Source organism: Alligator sinensis, unplaced genomic scaffold (assembly GCF_000455745.1).
Source record: "Alligator sinensis unplaced genomic scaffold, ASM45574v1 scaffold520_1, whole genome shotgun sequence".
NCBI lineage: Eukaryota > Metazoa > Chordata > Crocodylia > Alligatoridae > Alligator > Alligator sinensis.
This window is the reverse complement of record NW_005842064.1, coordinates 1,387,729-1,394,936: the sequence shown is the minus strand read 5'-3', so window position 1 is coordinate 1,394,936 and position 7,208 is coordinate 1,387,729. Positions and strand designations below refer to the sequence as shown.

Here is a 7,208-nt window from a genome sequence, read left to right as displayed (position 1 = left end):
CCCACACACACACACACACACAGAGTCAGGGCTCCTAGCCTCTGGGTTCCTTGCCTCTTCACTAGGCTCTCCAGGCCTCCCAACTACCACTCGGGTGCAGGCTGTCACATGCCCCACTGCACCCCACTCTACACCTTTGCTTCCACTGAAGCCCATACTCTGCCCCGCTATGCTGGGGCCTGGGGTCACACACACACACCCCACAGGCTCAGGTGGCCGCAGCCATGCCTGGCCCTCAACTACCTCCAATGTTAATTGACCCACCTGAAGGTGGGGGCTGGGGCTCAGGTGCCCCTACTTGCCTTCCACCAGGGTGGTAACTGGCCTGGCATTTCTGTGGGGCTGTTCTACCATGAACAGCCCCACCAGGCCACCCATCCCCAGCAGTGTGCAGTTTTAGGTCTTGCCTAGGACCAAGAGCCTCCTAACCATCCCCATCAACTCTTGCCCTTATCTCCCGGTATTACCAGAGCAGCAGCTCCACCAGGAGATGTTGTTTCCTCGGTGCCAGGCAGCAGAGTGCTGCCTCCAGCTCTGCTGGCCTGAACTTTAAAGTGGGTGCTCATCAGAGCTGGGCCGCACCTGCCGGTTGCCTCTTCAGGCTCTTAAAGTAGCAGACACCAGAGGTGCTCTGCCACACACCTTCCTCCCTTAGAATAGTTCCTGGGGGAGGCTCCCCCTGCCACACTGTCCAATCCTTAAGTTTCTTACCTCATCTTTTTAGATAAGGTACTCCAATTCTATTCCGTTTTTGGTTTCCTTTCCTTCTAGGGAAACTACTGTACCTGGATAGCCCACTATCCCAATTGCAGCACTCACTTTTCCCAGTGCCTTATACGGCACTCTGTACAGTTTAATTGCTTAGTTCCGGGAAGGCCTAAAGTTATGCTAAGAGCCTGAGCATAACTCAGTTTGCCCACTACAGTCCTGGGTCTAGGGCCAAAACACAGCCAGAACAGCAAGTTTTCACCATGCAGGAGAAGAAGCCCAGGCTTCCTCAGCTGAAGTTCTGTACCAGCAGAAAGAGGTTTCCAGGTCAGTCCAAGATGATTTCACTACTCTGTGTACCCACCTACATTTGCTGCCTCTCTGGTGACATTCTGACATTAGAGTGCTGACCCACTAAGATGATGCTCTGATGATATGAACATCGTCACCATCTATGGCCCTGTACAGACGGAAGAGCCCCTCCTCCCACAGCAGACTGTTCCTGGTCTCCTCCTGGAATGTATTTGTAAGGTCACTTTCACCTGGTTTCCTCAGAGTTCATCAGGCCAGCTCCAACAACATTGCTACCGTAGTGCACAGAAGCAGTACAAAAGCTTAGAGGATTCCAGAATGTGTCTGTGAATGAGGTACTGCATGAAGGAAGCTGATAACTCTTGCTTCTGGGCACTACAGAACACTCCCCATCCTCCACCACTCCTGCTGATGCCTCACAGGTTGTGTAGGTTACTTGGTAATAATTAGTGCCGCAAACTGAGACCCTGTCCATGCTATAGGGATATCAAAGATCCTATTAACCCCTTATGGACCAAGGAATTTGCTTCACTGCCCTATTTTCTTCCCACTGTGCAGCTTGCTGTGTTATATTTGATTGTTCTCCACCCCAGAGACGGCTGCATTTCAGTACTGCTAACATAAGAGATCATGGAGCACATGTGATACTGCTTACCTTATCATGTAAGGTAATCATATAAAAATGCTTCCCTTTTTATAGCACCATTCATTCCACAAATGTCCCAAGGTGCTGTGCATATTTAACAAACCAATCTACTACACCATGCAAAAGGAAATCTTCGCTTACCATGAAATGCAACTACTTGTAGAGTGAGTCAATGGTCATCTGGCAACCCTACATAACAGGGTTTGGTAGGAACTAAAAAATTTTGCCATATTCGTTTGAAACTGCAGGTTAGGGGGAGAAGACATTTACTTTGTGCATTCTCTATCTACACAGGAATTGCAACAGGCCATGGATTCTTCAGGGAGCAGGTGGATCAGGGCTTATATTTGTGCATCCCTTCTTGGAGAATTTAGTACTTCAAAAAGCTGTACAATGAACTAAAAGGAGAGCAGAAAGGAAAGACAGTAATGAGGAAATCATGGGTCTGATAAGAATCTGCAGCTGAGACACAGGCATGCAACTCCATGTGCTGGAGAACAGTTTTTGTGCAGGCAAAGGTGTGGGTTAGTTGTCAGGTTGTCTTTTTTTCCCTTCTCCTCTTCTACCTGGCTGACATGTTTTTTCATGTCATAAGCTGGATCAAAGGGAAAAAGATGTAAGCAGCCGAAACAGACTCCCTTGTGGGAACAGGAACTGAGTGCCGTGGCCAACATCTCAAACAGATTACTGCCTGGGAGCAGGAACTGAGAACTGTCACTCTGATTAGTCAATCAGCAAGGGAAGAAAGCAAGTGCCCAGCAAGGCAGTCTGGGCATGCAGGAGCCATATAGGAGACCCAGCCTAAAAAGAAAATGCAAACTTCTCTGCCATGGCAGCTTCTAAACTCTCTTCTGTAGGCTGTTGACGGAAAGGCTGTGGGACAGAGATGTTTGGGAGAATATTTTGGTCTCTCTAGAAACAGGCCAGCATTGTAAGAAACCTCTTAGTCTTGGAAGCCAGTGGGATCCAGGTTGCAAACTCTGTCCCCCTTCCCTCCCATTCCTGCACAAAGTTGGGGAAATATTCATCTAAGAAGAAAATTTTAAATTCTATGTATTCAGTGAAAATCAAGTATGGGAGCCAGAGTCTTTCCTCCCCTGAGAGGACCTGCATTCTAATCAGGTCCGTATTAACAAAGGGTCTAATATCAGAAACAGAGACCATAGAACTCCCATGGAAGTCAATAGGAGCCATAGGTGCCTCTTATAAGGGGACTACCAAAGTGACCTGGGCAAAAACAAGGGATGGGTCTGAAGCTAGAGACCAGTGGGTCAAGAAACCAGATCACAAAACCCCTTGCACCCCTGCTGCCAGACTCAGAGAGGAAGCCAGAGATGAAGGAGCACATGGGATGAATTCTTCTTTCAGACACTAGGGACAGTGCCTCCTGACACCCTGACAGGGCACCAGAGGGGAACATTGTCACCTGTTGTCCTCATTCTGTGGAGAGATGTCCGGCTAGCTCATTTACTGTCACACTGGCATCTTTCACCAGGATGAAAAATGCACTGAATAAGGTTGTTTTGCCCCCAGTGCCTCTTGGACCAGAGATCTGGCAGAAACACTGATGGAAAGGGGAAGAACCACAGACCCACTTTCCTCCCCGCCCAAAAAAAGGATTGCTGCTTGGTGCCAAGAGATGGGGAAGAGGAATCAATGGCTTGCACGAGTGAAGGTTTAAAAAATCTGATCTCCCTAGGAGCAGAGATTTCAAGTCTCATCAACATCACCTCCATCCTTCTTTCCCATGAAACTAACAAATCCAGGAAACAAAAGTCTCGTTACTCACAGCCGCCTGAGTCACCCTGCTCTCCAAGAGCCTCCCAAAAGTTGTTATTTCATTTATGCTGTAATTGTGGAGCACACATTGAATTCAATGACAAGAGAGCTTATTCAGACAGGTGGCTATTACTCTTGCTGAGAGGCAATCACCCCCTCACTTGAGCCACCTGTGATTGCAAGAAGCTGCATTTAGTTGAGATGTGTCTGCATTGATTCTTCTAGGCCTGTGTCCCCAGTTAGCTACAGCAACAGCTCCCCAGCTCTCCAACTGGCTGCAGATCAGCCTCAACAGAGATTAGAACAGCCTGGGGCCTGCTCTGAACTGAGCCAGCTGGTAATAGCTCCCTAGGGGCTGTCAGAAGCAAAGTACATCTGCTATGCTTCTTTCCCATGCCACTATGTTGGGGGTTGCAAGGGTGAGGCAAGTCAACACACCTGACTTCTATGCCCATTTCCCCCACTGGGGCTCTCTGACTTGCCCTGCCCCTTTCTTTTAATCAGGAAGATTTTAGATTGTTTCTGCTCTCACCCTGCAAGAAGAGTCTGACTCAGATGTTAACCTTATACAAACTGTGAGCAGGTCAAATTTATTTGCAAGTAATTTACATACAGAAGGAGTTAGTTGAGGAACCTCAAAACCACAGTTTACAGACTCTTAGCTGCCAAAGAAGGTGGTGCAAGAAACAAACCGAAGGAAACGGGGAGGGGACAATCCAGGACCCATGTTGCTCTTTGCATGAGATGCAAGTCTCAGGGGAGGCAGAAGGGACAGTCCCTGGGTCATAACTCAGCAACTGTGGGAAGGCAAAGAAGAAAGTTCCAAATCACTAGAAATCAGCTAATGTTAGCTGGAGAACAGGGCTGAATCAGCAGCAACAGGAAAGAGGAATGCTGCAGGCTACTGTCTAATATCTTTATTAAGAATTTGGAACATGGGATTGAATGCACAGATAGCAAATTTGCAAATGACATCAGGCAGAGTAGAGTTGCAGACACTCTGGAGGGCAGGATTTAGGATTCAAAAGGACTTTGATAAGTTGGAGAAATGGTATGAAATCAATCAAATGAAATTTAATAAGGATACATGCAAAATCCTGTACTTTGGATGAAACAATCATATATATACAAAATAGAGACGGGGAAACAACCGGCTGGGCTGAGGTATTGTAGAAAAGGACCTGGGAGTAATAACAGACCACAAGCTGAACAGTGTGCCCACAGCACAACAGTAAAGGCCAACAGGACAGTGGGATGTATAAACAGGAGTATCACTTGCAAATCAACTGGGATTATGGATTCTTATCCCATTACCTGGACTAGCTGTCAGCTGTCATGTGTTAAGTGTCTTGATCATCTGAACTAATTACCCATTTTAGCAGCATTCCCTTCCTGTGTCCTTTTCCCTTCTATATATCTTTTTGTCCTGCCAGTTCATTCATAGCATCTGATAAAGTAGACTGTAGCTTCTGAAAGCCCATGACCCTTTGAACCATTTAGTTTCTAACATGTTACCTTGCTCCATCTTCCATTAAGTCATGGGAAATGATTCTTCCACTCTCTCCGGGGTTGGCAAGGCCCAACCTGGAGTACTATCTCCAGTCTAAGCCACTGCATTTCAAGCAAGATCTTGACATATTGGAAAGTATCCAGAAGAGAGCAACCACAATGATTATTAGCCAGGGGATCTGAATTTACAAGGAGAGATTTGAAAAGCCATGATTATTTGGAGAAAACTGGGGGGGGTTAATTAATATTGAAATATTTATTCAAATATTGAAATGGTAGATATAGCGAGAATAGTGACAGACTCTTCTTTGTGACCACAGAGAACAGGACAAAGAGTAACAAGGAGTAACAGTTTTAAATTTTCTGTGCTATAATACAAGTTGGATATTAGAAAAAAAAACTTTCTTACTATGAAGGTGGTTAAGCACTAATGCAGGCTACCTAGGTAGGTTGTGGATTCACCCTCCTTGGAAGTACTTAAGAGCAGGTTACACAAACACTTGGGTTAGACAGGGATGGGTCCGGTCTCAAGCAAGGGTTTGGACTAGATCCCTTCCAACACTATTTTTTTTATAATACTCTTACTCTAGTCCTTCCTGCCACCACAATGAAACTCCTGCTCCTTCCACCCAGCACTTGCTCTGGAGCAAGGAAAGCAGTGTTTTTTGAGGCCATGAAGCAGTCTCCACAGCTTCTAGATGCAGTGCTGCCGGAGAGCAAAAGAACTAGACAGGATCTGGAAGAAAACAGCCCCATACCAGACAAGCCAAGAACCAGAGTTTAGAAAAGCAGTCAAGATTTCTAAGTTTTATTTTTAACAGACAGTGAATTGAGTAAATCATACAAGTTCCCCATGTCTCAGTTTTTGCTAAGGTTTACAAGGTTCCAGTGAGGTAGATAAATAATTTTGTGCCATTCATACTACAGTATGTTGCACTTTTACTGTACTTCCACCCCAAGATTTCAATGATTTTATAAACATCACTTTAGCCTCAAAACAAGCTGGCATAAGTCTACTATCATTATTTTACCAAGAGTGAAACTGAAGCCCAGAGAAGTTAAAGCAACCTGCCAAAGTCATACAGCAAGCTGCTGGTAGCTGTGAACAGATTACAGAAGTCTCGGCTCCTAATGTCTGCTGCTTTAAGCACGAGACTAATGGTTTTCAACCTTTTTAGACTCAAGGCAGCCTTCGGAAAATGCCAGCTCTTAGTTTTTGCTCATTTTGGGGGTATGGGAAAAACTAATAGAGCATTTTTTCTGTTGCACAGAACTCAGAAAGTGCACAGCTGTCAGAATGGTTTTGACACCATGGATTCCTATTTGAAATCTCTGGGTTTATCTTGTGAATGATGTGTAGGTGTTTGCACACCTGACAATACTAATATTGTGCAGCACCCTTAACAGGATCTCACAGCACTCTCCCTGGCCACAAACCACTGCAAATGCTGTAGCAGGAAAAACACCTAGTGCAGATGTGGGGCAGTCCCTGAGCTTGTACTAATATCAAGCACTTACCTTCAAAGTGCATTACCCTGCACCATTCTGCCAGAACACAGGGTGCATCAGCAGTATCCCCACTTCATGGATAGGAAGCCACTTATAAAAAGCTGAAAGGATTTGTCTAGTGCCATCAGCAGATCAGCAGCAGAGCTAAAGGAAAGCTCTTAGCTTCCAGCCCTTTGATCCGGCCAGCTTTCCTTCCACCTGTATGTTCACGTTCCGTCCCTTCCCCTTCCAGGTTCTGCAACACAACAAGCCTTTGACTTGAACAAGAAAATAGGGCAGCATTGGAATCACGCTACAGACTTAATCTTTCACGCCACCTGCCAAGAAGCCAGCAGGCAGGCAGGTTGGTACTAACTTAAACCTCCACACTTAAACCATGAATGCCCACCCAAGGGCTGGCCAGCTTTTACTCGGAGCCAAGACAACAAGTGTGGGCTTAGGTTAGCCACCGCACTGCTGCAGCTCACCCAGCCCCACTGACGGGAAGGAAAGCCAGCTCTCCCTGGCACTACAGAAGGGAACTGAGGCAGGCTGGGGATCACTCGCACCTCAGCCCTTTGCCCGAGCTAGACGGGGCTGAGCAAGGCAGGAGACGGCAGCAGCACGGAGCCCGCTGCTCACACCTTGCCACCTGCGCCCGCCCCCTCACGCATGCGCACCTGCACGCCTCACCTGAGCCCCGCCGGCCGTCGCCAACTTCACCCAGCGGCCAACCACCGGCCCGCTCCACCGCGCATGCGCCGCC

The 7,208-nt window shown here is 47.0% G+C and overlaps 1 long non-coding RNA gene across 1 annotated transcript; it reads right to left on the bottom strand.

The window, feature by feature from the left end:
• Window positions 1–4,079: 4,079 nt before the first annotated feature.
• Window positions 4,080–7,191, bottom strand: LOC112550251. Its single transcript, XR_003093981.1, has 4 exons — window positions 7,136–7,191; window positions 6,473–6,698; window positions 4,961–5,133; window positions 4,080–4,242 (listed from the first exon to the last, which is right to left on the bottom strand). It is a non-coding gene; the product is annotated as an uncharacterized LOC112550251 (long non-coding RNA).
• Between the last annotated feature and the right edge of the window lie 17 nt (window positions 7,192–7,208).